Genomic DNA, 21,542 nt, shown 5'->3' with positions numbered 1-21,542 from the left:
CACTATACCCAATGCGGCATGACGTAAATGCATCGAGCCTCAGTTGTTTTGGTTTTGGTAGTCTGCATAACTGGTAACCAACGCGATTGGCGATGTGGTGCACCAAGATCACATTGGTCGACTATTTTGGACTTCAAAACTTGCTTGAAACGAGTTTCAAAAAATCCAAAACTTGTCCGAAAACATCTATTGACCTTCCTGATCATGAATTAACAAGAATACAGACCATTAATAGACGTTAAGGTGGCGAAATGAATTTTCCAACTTTTGAAGGCCAAAATTAAGCTAAGTTTGGGAACCTAGCTAGAATTTTCTAAGTCTATGACCCCCTTGACAAACTTAAAGGACTAAATTAAGCTTAAGTATTTTATGGGGTCTTACAATATCTCCCCCTTGAGAACATTTGTTCTCGAATGAGACTGACTAAGAGGGGAGAAATGATAGACTAAAACACATACTGAGCATGAACGACTGGAACATGATTTCATGACTGACATAACTGGTAACTAAATATATCATACTGAGCATACATATCTGATGCATGTGTAACTGATTCGTGAATGCATTACTAAGTGTTCTGATGAATTCGGTTTCTCACAATGAGAATGCATGTCTGATGCATAATTATATAACTGAACTGATACATGGATGCATGACTGAATGTGTAGTGATATTTAATACCTAGTTTATAATGGAATTCTGAGCATGAACTGAGTACCAAGATTTTAACTGAAGTCTGAACATGAAACTAAAAAGCTTAAAAAGAACTGTTACCTTGAGCTAGACCTGAGTTGAAGGGGAAGAGATGATGATACTTGGCTCACATATCTTCTTCTACTTTCCAAGTAGCTCCCTCAACGGACTAATTTCGCCAAAGAACTTTATCTAGAGAAACTTCTTTGTTCCTTAGTCTACGAGTCTAATAGTCTAGGATTTTGATAAGAATCTCTTTATAAGAGTGGGTATTCTAAATTTATATGCTCTGAATAGGGACTACAACTGCCAGGTCACCTATACACTTCTTGAGCAAAGAGATATGGAAAACTATATGAACTGAGGCTAGATATGAAGGCAAGTCGAGCTCATAAGCTACCTTGCCAAAACAACTGAGTATCTTGAAGGGACCGATATATCGGGGACTAAGCTTTCCTTTTTTGCCAAATCTTTTCACTCCCTTCATTGGAGAGATCTTTAGATAGACATAATCACCGATCTCGAACTCGAGATCCTTTCTGCGCACATCTGCATAAGACTTCTGTTGGCTCTGAGCAGCCCGAAGTATTTCTTTGACTAACTAGACTTTCTCTAAAGCATTGACTACTAAGTTAGGCCCTATAATTGATGCCTCATTAACTTTGAACCAACCAACTGGAGATCTACATCTTCTACCATAGAGAGCTTTTAATGAAGCTATCTTAATACTAGAATGATAGCTATTGTTGTAAGCAAACTCAATCAAAGGCAAGTGGTCATCCCAACTACCCTTGAAATAAATTGCACACACCCTTAGCATATCTTCTAGAGTCTGAATGGTCCTTTCTACTTGACCATCTATCTGAGGATGAAAGGCTGTACTGAGATAAACTTGGGTACCAAGACCATTTTAGAATGCTTTCCAAAAATAAGAGGTGAACTAGGTATTTCTGTCTGAGATAATGGATAATGGAACACTGTGCAATCTGACAAACTCTCTAATATAGATTTTGGCGTAATCCTCGGCTGAATAAGAGGTATGGACTGGAAGAAAATGAGTTGACTTGGTCATTCTGTCTACAATGACCCAAACTGAATCATGCTGATGACGAGTATGAGGTAAACCCATCACGAAGTCCATGTTCACTTCTTCCCACTTCTAAGTAGGAATACTAAACTCCTGCATGGACCCACTAGGCTTCTGATGCTTTATCTATATTTGATAACATGTAGAGCACTTAGCCACAAATTTTGGAATATCTTTCTTCATCCCACTCTACCAATCGTGGTACATCTTTGTGGTCCATAGATGAATAGACTAGCACACACCATGCGCTTCTATAAGAATTCACTACCTCAATTCATCTATACTTTGAACACAAAGACGACCCTGACAATACAGAACACCATCTCCCCCTTGGGAGATAACCTTTACCTTCTGATCCTTGACTGATTCTTTCAACTTGACTAGACTGGGATCTTTATCTTGCTTTTCTTTTACCTCAGAAACTAGAGATGATTCTCAACTACTCTGAACCCATATGTCACCCTCCTCTATATCGACTAAGCAAACGCCTAGTCTGGCAAGCTGATGGACCTTTTGAGCTAACTTCTTTCTACTATCCTCAATATGAGCAACACTACCTATAGACAGTCTACTGAGAGCATTGGCCACTATATTGGCCTTGCACGGATGATAAAGGATGCTCATGTCATAATCTTTCAAGAGCTCTAACTACCTTCTCTGACAAATATTGAGATCTTTCTAAAAAACATCATACTGAAGACTCTTATTATCTGTGAATACGTCTATATAAACTTCGTATAGATAATACCTCTAAATTTTCAAGGCAAACACTATGGCTGCTAACTCAAGATCATGAGTAGGATAATTCTTTTTATGGGGTTTAAGCTATCTAGAAGCGTAGGCTATGACCTTATCCTACATGAGGACCCAACCCAAACCTACTCTGGACACATCACAATACACTACAAACCCATCTGAACCATCTGGAAGAGCTAAGAGTAGAGTTGAGGTGAGTCTAGTCTTCAACTCTTGAAAACTCTTCTCACAAGGATCTGACCAATAAAACTTGACTTTCTTCTGAGTCAGTCTGGACATAGGGGATGTAATAGAAGAAAATCCCTCAACAAACCATCTGTAATAGCCAACTAAACCTAAGAAACTCCTGATGTCTGATGGAGAGACAGGTTTGGGCCAGTTTTTTACCGCTTTGGTCTTTTGAGGATCTACTCTAATTCCATCACAAAAAATAATATGACCAAGGAATACTACTGACCTTGGCCAAAACTCACACTTACTGAATTTGGAAAATAGCTGATGATCTCTGAGAGTCTGAAGTACGACACTGAGGTGGTCTGCATGATCACACTCACTGTGGGAATAGACCAAAATATTATCTATAAAGACTATGACAAACAGGTCCAAGTACTATTTAAACACCCAATTCATCAAGTCCATGAAAGCGGCTGGGGCATTAGTAAGACCGAAGGACATGAATAGAAATTTAAAGTGACCATACCGAGTATGAAAGGCTGTCTTTGGAATGTTACAATCTCTGCCTCTGAGCTAATGATAGACGGATCTGAGGTTTATCTTAGAGAAATAGCTGATGCCCTGAAGTTGATCAAATAAATCATCAATTCTGGGAAAAGAATACTTGTTCTTGACTGTGACTTTATTGAGCTGATGGTAATCAATGAACATTCTAAGAGAATCGTCTTTCTTGTGCACGAATAAGATTGGTGCACCCCATGGGGATACACTGGGTCTGATGAATCCCTTATCTAAGAGATCCTTCAACTGCTCTTTCAATTTCTTGAGTTCAGCTGGTGCCATTCTGTATGGCGGAATAGATATAGGCTGAGTATTTGGAAGAAGATCAGTACTAAAGTCTATTTCCCTTTTAGGAGGAATTCCTGGAAGATCTTTGGGAAAGACATCTGAATATTCATTCATGACTAGGACTGATACAAGACTGGGAGTTTTAGAGCTAGAGTCCTTAACATAAACAAAATGATAGACATATCCTCTAGATATCATTTTCCTTGCCTGAAGGTAGGAAACAATCTAACCTCTGAAAGCTGAAGTACTACCCCTCCATTTTAGGACAAGTTCATTTGAAAAATGGAACTGGACTATTTTGTTTCTGCAGTTGACTGTGGAATAGTAGGAATGAAGCTCATCCATGCCGAGAATGACATTAAAATCAGTCATTTATAATTCGACTAAGTCTGCTGAAGTGACTTTCTGAAATATCATAACCAGGCAGTTCTTGTATACCTGCCGGGCTATAATGGTTTTAACCATTGGGGTAGAGACTGAAAAGGGTTCTACTAGAATTTCAGGACTAATTCTAAAATCAAATACTCTATAGAGAGTAACAAAAGACAAGAAAGCATCTGGATCTAGTAAAGCATAAACATGCACATGAAAGAACTATAACATACCAGTAACTACATCAGGAGAAGTTTCCTAATCTTGCTGGGACTAGAGAGCATAAATTCAATTTGGGCACTACCCACTAGTAGCACTGGAGGTGGCACCCTACTAGTTTGGGTGACCGAACTAAGCTGAGGAATGGTTCTGCTGACCTTGAGGACCTGGCTGAGGATGGTCTCTAACTCGGTGGCCTGGCTTGCCACATCCAAAAAAATACCATTGCCAGCTCTGCAAATACCCTGATGGTGCTTGCCATAAGTCTGGAAAAGGGGATAGGTGTGGGCACTGCTAACACTGCCCTAAGACTTAGAGCCTGGCGCTCTATCTCTGCTACCGTTTCTGAATCTAGGAGCTGGAGCACTAGGTGAAGAAGGAGATGGAACTAATGACTTAGGACGAAACTGAGAACGGTTTCCTCCTTCTAATTTGGGCTGAGCAAAGTTGAAACTACCTGTCTTTGATCTCTTATTCTACTTCTTCCTCTCAATAGGCCCTGCATCATCTGGCCATTCTAACTTCCACTGATTAAACCAAGTGTGAGAAACGTCCTATAACTGATATACAGCTAGCTTAATGATCTTACTAAAAGTAACCCCCCATGATGTCTATAATCTTCTAAACCTTCTCGATGAATTTCTGAGGGTCCTCATCTAACTTTGACCCAGGAAAGGATGGAGGATTTATTTAGGTGAAGTCCCGAATTCTGGCTGCAACTGAACTGGCCACTGGGTTGGCTGGAATAACAGCTGTTCATTCATTCTGAGTAGAAACTAACTGAGCAAGAGTAGTGAATTCAACTCTGAACTCTGCATAAGAAACATGTTCGCCCAAAGAATCTTTGGGTTGAGGGGCTGACTAATTCCCATTTCTTTTTTTGCGAGGCATGTTCTGTAGAAGAAAGGGAGAAATAGATCAAACTGAGAGATTAACTTGAGATTATGCTTACTGGCATGACTTGAATATGGAAAGAAGGGAAACTGTTCCTAAAACATCTCATAGCCTCCTGCACATAAATGTGGCGCACAATAAACCTATGTACAAGACTCAACTAGATGTGACTTTCAGACTTTCTAGGACACTATTGAACCTTAGGATTTGATATCAAGTTTGTAACGCCCCGAATTTGGTACCCAAAATGCTACACAGTGCTCATGACCCTGAAGCACCACAAGCTAATCCATGACTGACATATGTACCTGAACACTGCATAATATACTCCATAAATACGAAAATAAAGGCTGTAAGGCCGTAAGGTTCAAAACTTTGACATAATCCCTCTTAAAATATAATATCTGGGCGGGGTATGAAATACCTAAAATAACTGAAATAACTGTATGAACATGCTAGTCTGAAAAGCCTCTAACTGTCTAAATAAAGAGTTGATGGGACATGTCCCCAACTAACTCTATCTACTAAAAGCTAAAACTGAATTAATGAAATAAATCATAATATCATCCTTGAATGATAAGGGCTCACTGCTAAACCTGGCTTCTACTGATGTTCTGGTGCTCATGCTTCTAAACCTATGGTATAAAAACACCGTAGCGCAAATACGTCAGTATGATTGAATGTACTGGTATGCGTGTGAGGTAGGCTAAATATAAAGGGTTCATATGCTTGAACTATACTAACTGGCTGGATAACATGAATGTGAGAATGCATGCATGAATACATAATAACTATAACTGAGATCGTGATGACATAATTACTGAGCCTAAGTGCTAATTACATGAGATACTGATAGCTGTATAACTGAAATAACTAATACTGAGCAACTGTATCTGACAGTCTAGTTTCTAATAGAACTAGTTGAGTTCCATACTATTCTAAGTTGACTGTAACTAACAGTCCTGAAATTCTGAAGAACTATCTGGGTTCTTTTACTGAAACTGTATGACTGTACCTGACAGTCCTGATCATGTAACTAAAACTGTGGGAAGTAATTATCTTACCGACATTCTCTAAATAATCGCAATATAGCTGAGTTGGGGTCCAATCTATAACCCCAATTAGAAGGGTGCCAATACCGCACCACCGATAAGGATAATCTGTGAGTAACCCTCATAAAACAGATAACTCTAGTGAGAATGGTGGGAACCGTTATATAATAGGTTAAGCCACCTCATCTACCCTCATATAACAGGCTACGATGTCTCAACCTATACTGGCTACGTAGTTCAGGAACACAAGGATTGCTTCTAAGAATCATACCCTGATATAACAGGTGAGTTCCTATCCTTGGGTTCACTCGGTGCTAATTCCTACTCCCATCTGAATAGACACTGAACATAATTAACTGAACTAGACTAGATTGATTTCATGGAGTTCTATTAACTGACGAAATACTACTGAGATTTCTGAATTTACTGAGATTTCCTGAGTCACATGACTAACTAAGTTCTATGGATCATGGCTTGACTTAGGATATCATGAAACATGACACTGGCTCTAGGTACACAGCTATATTTTTTGGGTACAAGTACCCCCAAGACTCGATAGAAGGAAAAATGACAAAGCATGACTTTCTTGAATACATGGTCAACATCATTAATTCATACTACCACAGTAGGGGATATTTCATGAAGCACATGGTTATCATAATCTTGTATATAGCTTAGAATGCACATGATCATGTCTTAACTTCATTATTTAATATCATAATTATATCATCACACAATTGTATTACACAACAATACTCATGGAAATCATTTTAAACATAGGGGAACACGTACATTCATAACTTGGGTCACAGTTTAACTATCAAGCATAATTTATATTCTCCTAGGCATTTTATCAAACACTTAGATTGCATGATTTAAGGCTTAGGCATGAGCATGAATTTAATACAACCTTCCTTCGCAATTCCACCCAATTTCATGATTTCAGTCCATATATTAGTGTAATTTCATAAAGACATAATAAAGGTTCCATCTTGGAATTTATACAACAACACATGAACATAATTCAGTTCATAGAATGAATATCATAATTTGTAATTTAAAACTTGAGTCTTGGGCTTCATGAACAAAAGGAGTCCATGAATGAACACTATGCATACCTTAGATGGAAGATTCTTGATAATTCACAGATAAATTTGCTTGGACTTGGATCCCTAATTGAAAACCGTAATGTGTTCATGAGAGGATATTGAGGGAAGTGGCTATATTTTGGTGTAAATAGGGCTTAATCCTGTGTTTTTGACTTATATAGGGGTGGGAAAATTACCTTTTTTCCCTTAAAAATGAGGACATTTAATGACTAAATAACTGGGCACCAACACTATGGGCAATGCGACGCGTCGAGGGTTTCAATGCTATACCCACTGTGCCGCGCCATAAACATGTTGAGCCTCAGTTTCTTTGGCTCTAGCAGTCTGCAAACTGGTGACCAACGTGATTGGTGATGCGGCACGCCAAGATCGCGTTGGTCCACTATTTTGGACTTCCAAACTTTCTTGAAACGAGTTCTAAAAAATCCAAAACTTGTCTGAAAACATCTATTGACCTTCCTGATCATGAATTAACAAGAATATAGGCCATTAATGGAAGTTAAGATGGCGAAATGAATTTCCCAACTTTTGAAGGCCGAAATTAAGCTAGGTATAGGCAGCTAGCTAGAATTTTCTAAGTTTGTGACCCCCTTGACAAGCTTAAAAGACTGAATTAAGCTTAAGTATTTTACGGGGTCTTACACATTTCATATCAATAATGACTAAAAATGATACTCTTAATGAGAAATATCATTAGACTATGCATTATCTTATAGGCAATAGTAGAAGACACTACTAGATCACATAAGTCGACCAAACTACACATATGACTATTTAATTTAGCAAAAGATGTCACAAAAATAATGTATAGAGAAGTATTTCACCTAACCAAATAGAGATACTAACAGAACCTCATATATTTTACTCTTCTTGGTTAGAAATTGAATTAAAATATAATGGTTAATTGTAAATGTGTTTGAATATATATGATAGATAGTTTATTTCTCGAGACATATTCTAGTTTTGCGTTACAAGTTGTAATTTATGTTGTCATATTACTAGCTTTAATGTCATGACCCAAAAACTCAGTAATGATGGCACTTATTATGGCTAAGCCTTGATAAGTATGTCAATCACCTAAACTGATAAATAATAAATCATCATAACCCAAATCCCAAGGATAGACTTCTAGAGAGAAGTTAAACCATATAAATATAATCATAGCGGAAGTCTGAGTAACATTAATGCCTTAAAACCATCAATAATGAGTAAGAACAAACTACATACAACTTAGAGTCTTAAAATACAACTGAAAATCTAAAGAGAAACCACAAGTCTATCTCTGAATACAATATAATACATAACTAGATAGGATAAGGTCAAAAGTCAACTTTAAAATCATAGAGTGGCCACTACCTTAAATGTATCAAATCACCACTTGAACTCAGCTGCTTCATAGCACACTCATACCTAAACCTACGCCGAAAGATCACAGTAGGGATGAGTATGGTCCACTTGTACTCAGTTGGTTTTATAGGCCATTTGAGACAAGTAAGAATTGTCATGACTCAAACCTAGGCCTAGTCGTGATGGGTATATCAAGCCCACCATAGGTCGGAGACCACATCCTTATCCTAACATCTAGAACATAATAAAAGACTACAATGGAAGCCAACCAAACATAATGATAAGGAGAATAGACAACTGAAAAAAAAACTAAGAGTTAAAAAAAAACAACCAACCCATACTTGTCCACAAAAGCCTCTAAATGTAAAAATACCAAACTAGGTTAGGATATGCCCCCAACCATAAAAAATTAAAACTAACAATCTCTAAAATATGAAAAGAACCTAATGAAATAGTGAATCTTTTTAAGTGATGGAAGCTCACCACTTCACAATAACTCAACTGATATTTGATCCATCTACTGCTATATGGGAGTAATAAAAAACCCTAGGACCCTACATTATGAAATGATGAAGTGTCCAAGGATGATCAGTGGGATAATTACTGGCATGTAACTCAAAGAAAGTGATAAAATAATGTTATGTCCAAAATCATTAAAAACCACAAGCACACATTCATATATACATATATAGGATGTCGGGATAGAGAAAAGGGTTATGAACATGATATTTTAAAATATTAACCTGGTCTATGTAGCTCAATCCTTCCTAAGGGAACCTATGGGCTATATGGGTTCTGCTCTCTCTACTGAAAGGGTATTAATATGTGTTAGCTGCACGAACTAAGAAAATCCAAAGGAGGGACAGAGGAACTAAGGCACCGGCCATCCCAAAAATATAATGTTTTAACTAAGCACACAGTCATATAGACCCCTACACTAGAAAAGATGGTTTCCAGTGTTAGTTCCCTCATGACCTCCCCTTTCACAGTGAGCTACACAACACTCTTTAAGCCCAAACTAAAATATTTTCTCATAATCTCAACTGTTAATCCAGGAGTTATTTATTAAGGAATTCACCACTTGGTATCATCATACCAATTATGCTTTCAAGCTAATTCGATTATGTTATTCCAATCCAATTGACCAATTTGACTCCTAAGATCGATTTTAAAATCTAAAACTGTGGCCACCAAGGCCTTTCAAACCATTTTTATCCATTTGTCCATTAATGTAATGTAGTCATTTTAAAAGTGGGTTAAACCATGCAAATTTCACTTTTAAACCCAAAGTCATGAAGGTGGGTTGAGGTTAATGACATCACCAAGGCAAAATCCATCAATTTAGGATAACCCATGTTCCCTATTCTTATTCCCATAAATCATACACCCATTTAGTACAAAAAATATTTATTACAGCATGAATGACATATTCAAAACATGAAAAAACAATTCCAATAATAAATAATTAGAAAGACCTCAACCCAATTTGAAACCCAACAATGGAATCATTAAATATCAAACTAATTTATGCTAAAATTAATAATGTAAGTTTAGGGATGAGTGACATGCTTGGAATACCAAAGAAATTGAAAGAAAATTTGGAGTTGGAAGCTTGGGGGGATGAATTCCTTATGAACCCTAGTTTCTCTTGATTTGGGAGTTTAAGATAGAGAGGAGTTTAATTTGATAACTGATGCTAAAAGGGGTCCTTTGAATGTTTTTAAGTCATGGATAAATTGTAAAAGGTAGGAATAGAGCAAAGTTCCCACAATTAAATTGTGTGGGAAAATTGGGTCCAATCGTTATGATTCAGGTAACAACTCGTGAAGTCAAACAACGAGTCGTTACGTGAACTCATGACCTAAGCATAAAAAATCCCGTCCTTCACTATCATGGCCACGAGTCACTTATCATGACTCGTTATCCATAATTACAAGTCATAATGAAGACTCATGATCCAAGCAGAACATTTAGGTGACCTCACTATTTGGACAATGAGTCCCTTCCTATGACTTGCTATGTGACATCAAGAGTCATACCATGGACTCATTATCAAGGGAACAAAACCTGATCTACTCACTGGTGAGACAACGAGTCTTACCTAATGGCTCAGGATGAGTGATAATGACTCATAACCTGAGTCATAGTCATGGCAGTGTTGACAACACTCCAAAAATTTTAAAGTCCAAAACCTAGGGTATTACATTATCCCCCCTTAGGATCATTCATTCTAGAATGAGAATTTAATGCACCCATTAGCACGATAAAAGAAAGAATTCATCCAAAATCCAAGAACAAATTCAAAAAGTGATAAGAAATAAAGAAACTTATACCTTAAACATTTCGATTCAACCCAGGGAACAAGAATGGGTATTTAGCCTTTATATCTTCCTCAGCTTCCCGTGTAGCTTCTTCTACCTTTTGTTTTTTGCAAAGCACTTTACCAAAGCTACATACTTATTTCTCAGCCAACAAACTTGCCTATCCAATATCACTACCAGGAATTTTTCATAGGACAAGTGAAACATCATGGGTTTTTGACCCTTAGAATTTTTTTGACTTTGAGCTCACTGGGCATCATACAACTTGTGGTACTAGTCGTACGATGTGGTATAGATTAGGAACCTTAGATCAAATATTTCATAGTGTGTTTTATGTCACTTATTGTCCAAGGTACAACTAAGTATCTTACTAGTCGTATGATAGGTAACTAGAAGTAAAGAGCCAAATTATATGATGCCTATGTCTAATCTAGATGGTTCTGACCAAGGTACAGTTCAAAGGGGTATGGGTCATATGTTAAGATACGAGTTGGTCCTTGTGTGGTCATATGTGGGTCAATATTGAGGTACAAAAGGATACCTAGGATATGAGATAAGGGTAGCACTTGCACCTTAGGGCACGGTTTAAGGGGTGTGGTTGTACCCTCCTATAGTCAAGTTTTTAGCTTTTAAGCTGGGGAAATCATAGACATTTCCCACCCCAAAACCCTTAAGTCCCAACCTTTTATAGTATGTTTTTGACTCTTGTAACACACTATAGAAAGATAAAACACTCCAAACACTCTTTCAAAACTCTCTCTTGAAGATTAGGGCTAGGGTTTCTTTCAAGTGTTTATCTAGAGGCTCAAGTGTCATGTTCCTCTTGTGAATCTTTATGAATAAAGAATGTGATTCTTCCTTTATTGTTAGTTCTCAAATATCATGTGTTTTAAACATTGATTATGGTTCACTAATGGTGGTTTTGAAAACCAATGTTGAGGGTTTTGATTCATATTGTTGAGTATTGTTTATTTTTGGTTTAAATTATGTTTTATACACATTTTTGGTGATGGTTTGCACATGTGGGTGCTTTGTAATTTTGATTTAACAAATGGGTTATGAGTAACCCTAAACTTGGTGTTTTTTACCCTGGTTTTTCATCTTGATAATGGTATGCCCTCAACATAGTTGTTAAAATGCCTATGAGAATATTTTAATACATTGTTGGACTTTTATTGAAAACTAATGCATGGTATGAATAGTTAAATGGTTGAGGATGGTTTTGGAAACCTTTTAGGGTACATGAGAATCCCAAAAGTAAACTTATAATGATAAACTTATGGGGTACACGGGAATCCCCCAAGTGATTTGTAATAATGGAGTCTACGGGGTATGCAGGAATCCTCTAAGGTTTGGCTAAGGACATTGCTTGCAAGTTATAGTTGGTATGACGATACCACTAATAAGTACTTTAATAATTGACTCTTGAATTTATGGTTGGTTGTATGCTAATGGTTTTAATTGGGTAATAATGGCGGTTTATGATATCTTATCGTGAAGTATGAGTTTGAAAGTTTGACACTTGAAAATTATATTTGCTGACATGAGGATTGGTCATGGAGACCATATACTTATTGGGTACATAGGAATCCTCTAAGTTATACTTGTATATATGTATCATGGAGGGTGAAAGGTACACATGAATCCCCGGCCACCTATGATATCTCCAGTTCGTGCGGCTATACGCACTAGGGCTCGTTCAGGGGGTAACACTGGACCCATATAGCCCGTGGGTGGATTATGATGATAAAGCTATACAAATCCAAGTTAATGGTTTTAAAGGCAAGCTAAATTGTTTCCCTTTATTGAAATGGATATATATATATATATTACATTAACAAGCTGTTCTAGTAATTGTTCCCACATATATTAACAAGACACAAGTATCAGCTAACTCAAAAATAGTATTTAAAATAGTACACAAAGTGCAAAAGAATAGAGATATAATCTTTAATCCACTTCTTTAATTTTAGGCCCTGGACCATTATTGACAGATCCTCCTTCGCCATAACCTTGTCTAGTATCATCTCCCATTAGCATATCTCCACCAGCACCACCTTGGTACATCTATGCAATTATTGGATTGTACAAGTTCTCCAACTTCTTTATTTTTTCCTCAAACTCATCTACTTCAGCCAATTGGTTCCCATCCAACCACTCAATTGTCCTGGTAGGTCGAAAAGATTTGTTTCTTTTTTTTTTTGTTGGAATTATAGTGTTTCTTGGAATCAACACTGTCATCACTCTACTAGCAGTCTCAATACCAAAACTGAGAGGTGTGACATCAAGAATCAGCAAATCTTGAACTTTCTGGTCACCTTCTCTACTCAAAATTGCATCTTGAACAACAACACCATAAGCCATGACCTCATTAGGATTAATACTCTTGCAAAGCTCCTTACCATTGAAAAATCTTACAACAGTTGTTGTACTTTTGGGATCCTAGTGGAACCACCAACAAGAACCATATTATGTACTTGAACCTTATCAATCTTGGCATCCTTTAAACATTTCTCCACAGGTTCCATACACTTCATGAAAAGATCCATGTTCATCTCTTCAAATCTCACCCTGGTTATCATAGCATAGAAATAGATTCCTTCATATAAAGAATGAATCTTAATAGTCGTTTGAGCAATCAAAGACAAAGTCCTCTTTACCCTCTCACATGTGGTTCTTAATTGCCTCAGCACCCTCGAGTTTCCACTAATAACCTTTTTATTCTTCCTCTTAAACTCCTGCGCAAAGTGATTGACAAGTCTATTGTAAAAATCTTCACCACCTAAATGTGTATCACTAATAGTAGCCTTTACTATAAAATACCTTCCTCAATAGTCAAAAATAAAATATCAAAAGTTTCACCCCCAAGATGAGACGCTCACCGATGAGACGCTCTATATCAGTGAAAGCAACATAGGATGAAGTTGTCCTGTTGCCTTAATCATTTGGGATGATTTCAACATGATAATTTTTCCAAACCCCAACACAACTGTAAGTCGTGCTGAGATCAATGCCAATTGATTTACCTTCAACTTTCGCCATTAGCAAAGATTTTTCAAGAAATAAAAGTTCTTTTAAAGCTTTTTGTTGAGAGTTTTTTTATAGAGATATTTTGCTGTTATTATTGATTTTTGAGATGGTCAATGAATGGTGATGTGGGTATTATTTATAGGTATTGGAAAAAATTTCTACTGGGTTCGGGAGGAAGTAACACGCTTGGCGGCAAGAAGGAACATGATTGCACCTGATCAGTAGGTTCATAACAAGCAATCAGATCCTTATTACAACAAGTAAACAAAAGGGTTTTCTAAAATAACTGAATCATAAGAACTGGAGGAATGCCTCTGTAAACTTAAAGAGTGCCATAATGACACAAACTTTTCACTAGAAGCATAACTGAAGAGAAACAAAGAAACTCCAGTAGCATTTCAACCACATTGCACTATTAAAAAAATACCCACAAGCTATAATTCAAGATAACTTGAGGATCTATGAAGTTTACTTAAGCGAATATCATCCGTAAGACTTGCAGGATTTGTCTCATATGAAGTAGTTAAATTTGTAACCATATTAAAAATTATAGCCAGAAGCGAAAGTCCATTCTATTAAATATAGTACAAATAATTAACTTAGTCTATTGTACAAAAAGATAATAGATGAAAAAGAAGCAAACATGCAATGAGAGTAAAAAAATTTAAAAGTAATAATGCAACATTTACTAGTTTAGCAAGGTATACTAAGCAAATACCTTAGAAATTTGCATATGAGAAACTAGTGCCATTACGCTCTCTTTTAACATTTTTTGGTTATGCACTAAATGAACTTTCATTACTTCTCGGTTTCTTCGTTCCTCTTCAAGCTGATTTTTAACTTCCATTATCTTGTTTTCTACACTCTCTCATTTATGACATTTATCTTCCGCTTCCTTTTAGCATGCTTTAAGTTGCTATTGAATTTTATTTCTTAGTATCCTACTTTCTGACTTAATTCTAGATCCTTGACCAAGAATGTACTTTGATTTTTCTTTCACAACTTGCACAAATGCAGCATTGATAATAGGATCCATATCGGTGTGCTCTTCGATTTTTGAACTTTTTTAGCAACAAAATCTTTCACTTTATCCTACAAAAAAATTTAAAACAACATTTAATTTCAATATTTATTAAACAAACTAGTTCTATAAATACCATTAGTAACCCATTGTCTATTTAGCTTCATATGAGTCATTTCCCCAAAGTTTTTGATAGTTTGGCTCTTTTCCAGTGTTTGTGTCCCTCTATCAAAATAATATACTTATGTTATTGAAGAAAATACAATCATAATTGATAGAAAGAAATAAAGATCTCACCGCTTCATAAGACACTGCTTGGAAGGATTTTCTGCCACAAATATGATTCACTTCTTGTTTTGCCTTGTTACTTTTTTTTCTTTCACTCATTCTCTGAATTGTTTTTGCATAAAAATATTTATTTTCATCGAAGTATGAGAAATCAAATAATAAGTTAAATCATTTATAATTTTAACTACCTTAAAATTGTCAGAGCTGAAATAATCTACCAAGAATTTCCATTCAACTTCATTAACACCTGAAGGTATATTTTGCAGACTTTCTTCTTTTGTAGAAAATTTCTTAAAATGATCATGAAGTCTGCTACGGCGATATCCATATAAATTTTTAGCCATTATAAGAATAGTATCTTGATTGTGTTATGTATCCAGAAGCTGAAAAGTATCTTGCACTCAAAATAGAATCAAACATTAAGACTACAGACCCAGGACAATCTGATGAAAAGAGGGATGATCTTATACTCTAGGGGTTTTTTATGTGGGGAAACATCAGAGACAAGTTACCATCAGTTTCTACATTACAAATACACTCAACAACTATGGAGAATATTTTAAACCTTAAAGGCGTTTCCTGAACTACACCTTTTGTAATGTTGCTTTGTCTAGACAGAAAACCAACCCCCTACCTCTACCCCTACCTTCACAAGCACACTATTATTTATGTGGAATATATGTTTAGTAAATATCCTTCATAAGGAAACAACTCTTAATCTAGTTTAGAAGTGTAAGACCCTATAAAATCCTAAGCTTAATTCAATCCATTTATGCTTGTTAAGGGGGTCCCATACTTAGAAGGTTCTAGCTAAAATTCCAGACTTAGTTTATTTTAGCCTTCAAAAGTTCACTGTCTTATTTCGTGACTTTAATGTCCTTTAATGGTCTATATTCTTGCTAATTCATCACCAGGAAGGTCAATAGGTGTTCCTGGATAAGTTTTGGGTTTTTTAGAACTTATTTAGACCACGTTCGGAATCCCAAAATAGAGGACCAATGCAATTTTGGCGTGTCGCATCGCCAATCGCATTGGTTGATATTGTTGCAGGTTTCCAGGGACAAAGTACTGAGGCCCAACATGATGATGGAGCGATGCATCAACTATCGCATCGATGCCATGACACGCCACATTGCTAATAGCATTGATGCCCAATTTTCAATCATTAAATGTCTGCTTCTTTGAGGGGTAAAAAGGTTAATTTCCCACCCCTATATGAGTCTAAAACACGAGATTAAGCCCCGTTTCAACCATAATATAGCCACTTCTCTCAAAATCCTCTTAAGAACAAGTTAGGTTTTTCAATCGGGGTTCCAAATTCAAGGGAATTCCACCATCAATCTTCGTAGAATCAAGAACTAAGGTATGTCAAGTGTTCATTCATGGATTCCTTTCATCCATGAAGCCCAAGAATCCAATTTTAAATTATAAATTGTGATATTTATGTTGTGGATTGATTATGATCATGTTGATGTTGTGTACAAATCCCAAGTTGGAATCTTTAATTTGTTTTCAAGACTCTATATTAGTATGTGGCTTGAAAACCTATCAATTGAGTTGTTTTGTGGAGTTATGATGTATTAATTTGATGATTATGCCTATGCCCTAAGTTATACATCCTAGGTGTTTGATAAAATGCCTAAAAGAACAACAATCATGCCTTATGACTCAATAGAACCTAAATGATGAATCCATGTTTCACCCTTATGTTAAAAATGACTTCCATGTTAAATCTATGCCTTGTATTTGTTTGGTGGAATGCTCATGAGACTAGAATTATGAAACTATGAATGTGATTAAATGAATTCCTATCCATGTAAAAGATTGTGAATGTCAAATACTTCATGAAAATTTCCAATGATTGTACTATGAATTATTGACTATGGTTATGTGTCAAGAAGTATCATGTCTTGTCAGTTGCATACTATCGAGTCTTAGGGGTATTTAATACTCGAAAATTTAGCTATGTGCCTAGAGCCAGTATTAGTTTTCACGATACTCATAGTCAAGCCATGATCAGTAGAACTCAGTTAGTCCTGTGACTCAGAAAAATTCAGTAAATTCAGTATCAGTCCAGTAATCTTAATGATCTCTGTAAGCTCAGTAATCTTTGTAATCTCAGTTAGTTATCAGCTCTTAGTAGTATTCAGTTCAAACCTCAATAACTCAGTCAGCTAGCAGAACTCAGTAGTATTCTGTCAGTTGACAAAATTTAGTAATATTTCATCTTTCAACAGATGTCAGTGAACTCAGTTCAATCTGTAAAAACTATACCATCAGTAATAGCTTAGTCATGCCTAGTGTGAACTAGGAAAACCAATTCAGTGTCTATTTAGTTGGGAGTAAGATTCAATACCAAGTAAACCCAGGGATGAGGGATCACCTGTTAGCCAGTAGAGGGCGTGATCCTTAGTAGCAATCCTTATGTTCCAAAAATAGTTTGCCAGCGTAGGTTGAGATGTACTCCTACGAGTCTAAGGACTATACATCTTCTTTGAGTTTTCCTTACAAGAGGGGGTGGCGAAAGAGCTCCCTATCAAAGAGGGTTTACTCATAGCTTGTCTTTACCCGTGGCATTGTACTGACACTCTTCCAACTGAGGTTATAGGTTGGACCCCACTAGTTTAGATTTGAGGCATGTCGGTTAGATGATTACCTTTCACAATCTCAGTTTCAGATTCAATCTCAGTAATAGAACTTAGTTCAACTCTACAGATATCAGGACTACCAGACACAGTTACTCAGCTAAGTATGAAACTCAGTTAGTTCTATCAGAATTAGGACTATCAGATACAGTCATCCAGTTCAGTCTAGAACTCAGATAGTTCTTCAGATTCAGGACTGTCAGATACAGTTACCCAGTCCAGTAAAGAACTCAAATAGTTTTTTAGTATTAGTACACTCAATTATCGTTATCAGTAATATAGTACCAATAACCTCAGATATCAGTTATTGTAAACTCCATAATTCATATCATCAATAGACTCAGTTATTCAATATCCAGTATTAGTAAACTCAGTTATCAGTACATCGATATTCAGTATTGTTATGACTCTAGTTCCAGTTTATATATTCATGCATATATTTCTCAGGCTCTCATGTTTAAGTAATTAGTCAGTTATTATTGTTCATGTATATGAACCCTTGCATTCAGCTTACCTCACTTGCATACCAGTATATTCTATCATACTGATGTATTTGCACTATGGTATTTCATACCATAGGTTTAGAAGCACGAGCTCCCAAGCATCCTTAATAGATCATACGTTCAGCATCCAGACTAATAGTGAGTCCTCATTATTCGAGGATAGCATGATTATTTTATTACTTTATTATTTTAGTAGTTCAGAGTTAGTTGGGGACATGTCCCATCAACTCCACAGTTTTTAGACAGTTTAGAGGATTTTAGACTATAACCCGTTTCAGACAGTTTATTTTAGTTTTGGGCATTGTTATACCCAATTATAGACATTGTTTTATATTTAATATTAGTTCAGTTTTGAACCTTATGACCTTATAACTTATATTCTGCATAATTACATTATATTATTTAGTACTCAGTTACAGATATTAGTCATGGGTTAACTTGTGGTCCTTTGGGCTCATGAGCACGTGTAACGTTCTAAGTACCAGATTGGGGCATTATAAACTTGGTATCAGAGCCTAAGGTTCAACAGTGTCCTAGGACGTTTGAATAGCCGCATCAAGTAGACTCTTATGCATGGGTGTGTTGTGCACTACACTTATGGACAGGAGGCTATGAGATGTTTTAGGAACAGTTCCCTTCTTTCAGTATTCATGTCATGCTAATAGCATTAGCTTAAATTTAACTCCCAATCTAATCTGCTCTTCCTTTTATTTATAGAATATGCCTTCCTAAAGGGCTAGCGAAAGGAGAACTGGTAATCAGTCAGCACCTTAACCTATACAGGTAGATCCCCTGGACGAACATATTTCCCATGAAGAATTCAAGACTACATTCACTACTCTAGCCAATTCAGTCATAGCTCAGAATGAACAGCCAATTTATTTCAGCCAACTCAGTGGCCAATTAAGCTGCAGCCAGGATTCGGGACTTCTCTCGAATGAATCCTCCCCTATTCTTAGGTTCTAAGATTGAAGAGGATCCATAAGAGTTTCTCTATCAAAGTTTAGAAAATCACAGGTATCATGGGAGTGACTTCTAGTGAGAGTGCAGAGTTAGTCACCTATCACCTACAAGATATAGTCCATACGTGGTTTAAGTAGTGGAAGGTAGACAGGGGTACAAATGCAAGGCCCATAGAATGAGAGGAGTTTTCTATGGACTTCTTAGATAAATTCTTTACCCTAGAGAAAAATAAGCCAAAGTATCAGATTTCATCAATCTCAAACAAGGTAGCATGAGCATGAAAGAATACTCCTTCAAGTTCATCCAGTTAGCCAGGTATGCTCCCCATGTAGTAGAAGATAATAGATCCAGAATGAGTAAGTTTATGTCTTGGGTATTAGGTAGAGTGGTTAAGGAGTGTAGGACTATAATGTTAATTAAGAAGAGGGACATATCTCGACTTATGGTCCATGCTCAACTGATTGAAGAGAAAAAACTTAAAAAAGAAGGAAAGAGAGAATAAGAGAGCCAGAACAGGTAGTTATAGTTTTTCTTAGCCAGGGTCGCAGGGTAGTAACTGTTCTCAGTATAGTTAGATGTTTTCATCCCTAGTTCAATCTTCATCTAGTACACCAGTACCAAAGTTTTGAAATAACCGTAGGGATGGGGTGCTAGGCTCCAAATCCTAGAATAGTGCAAGCATTATTGGCACTCATTCACTTTACAAAGAGTGTGGTAAGTATCATAAAGGTGTGTGTAGAGTGGGAAGTAATATGTGTTTCAGATGTGGCGAGTCAGGTCACAAGGTCCTATACTATTCTAAGCCCGATCCACGAAGTCAGCACGGTCGTCCTTCAACTCAATCTGGTCGTCCAACTCAGTAGGGTGCCAATTCTAGCACTATCAGTGGGCAACACCCAGATAGACTCTATGCACTTCATTCCTGATAAGATCAGGAAAGTTCTCCTGACGTAGTCACTAGAATATTGTAGATTTCTCATTTAGATGTTTACACTTCCTTAGATTCAGAAGCTTTCTTTTCTTTTATAACTCTTTACATATCAGTCAACTTTAAGGTTAGACCAGATATCAATGGTACCTTTCTCAGCCTCCACCCAGTGGGTCAATCTATCATAGCCTGACAGGTATACAGGAACTATCTGGTTATGGTACCTCAAAAAGCCAGGCCTTCAGGTTCTAGTAGTAATACCAATATGGGTAGGAAATCAGTAAGAGAAGATGATTTTTGACCCATTCTTATCCCAATGTGATTTTTTTACTTTAACCATCATGATACTTACGCATGCATCACGTCACAATTTCGTGAACCCAACTTATATTCACATTTTTCATAGAATTGTGTGCATTTTAAGTTCCTAGTATGAAGAATCCTAGTTCACTTAGTATTATGAATCATGTCCCATGAACACAAAAATTCCATACTCAAGTCATGCATCTCATGACTCATGCACTCACACCCTGTTTTATAGTATGTTCAGCCCACATGATTCATGCTACGCTCCTAATGATCAGTTAAAAATTTAGACTATGTCACATATATCCACAGTTTAGACCCCTCGGTGAATCCATTATGTTAATGTTCCTTTCTTCAGTCCTCAGTTATAGCGTTATTTAGTAATCAGTATTTAGTAAAGGACTCAGATAGTCCTATAGAACCATGGCCTTCAGTTATCAGTTATTTAGAGATCAAAATTTAGTACTTCAATACCAGTCTAACCCTCAGTTACCAGAAACTAGAATTCAGTCCTAGTTATAGTCTTAGTTACGATTACAGTCTCAATTACCATCTTAGCTACAATCTCAGTCCCAGTCCTAGTCCAGTTAGATCATAAACTTAATTCACTTTTAGGATTACCGAACCATGGCATATGGCCATCAGTTATTCATTCATTAATATTTTAGTACCTCTATTTACAAAATGTTTCTAAATCATGTTGGACACTTGGTCTTGTATTCTTAACGTAATATAGTTTTTCACTCACTCATGCCCAGTTACCTCATGTTACCCAGTCAGTAATTACCTTTTTTACATAATACTCTATAGCTAAGTCCAGCCTTTCAGGCTAAGTACAGTTTAGCTTTACAGACCCAGTAGTCAGCTATCAGTCATTCAGTTAATCAGATAAGTTAGTATAATTATGCATTCATGCTCAGAACCCATATGAATATTTTTAGTAGTGTCAGTTGCAGTGCATAAGGCTTAGTCACTTTATCTTAGA

The 21,542-nt window shown here is 36.5% G+C and overlaps 1 pseudogene; it reads right to left on the bottom strand.

Annotated features, from left to right (window-relative positions):
* Positions 1-13,031: 13,031 nt before the first annotated feature.
* Positions 13,032-13,915, bottom strand: LOC107852475 (annotated as a pseudogene).
* Positions 13,916-21,542: the final 7,627 nt, after the last annotated feature.

The sequence above is a fragment of the Capsicum annuum genome, chromosome 4 (genome assembly GCF_002878395.1).
Source record: "Capsicum annuum cultivar UCD-10X-F1 chromosome 4, UCD10Xv1.1, whole genome shotgun sequence".
Lineage (NCBI taxonomy): Eukaryota > Viridiplantae > Streptophyta > Magnoliopsida > Solanales > Solanaceae > Capsicum > Capsicum annuum.
This window is presented reverse-complemented; position numbering and strand designations above follow the sequence as displayed.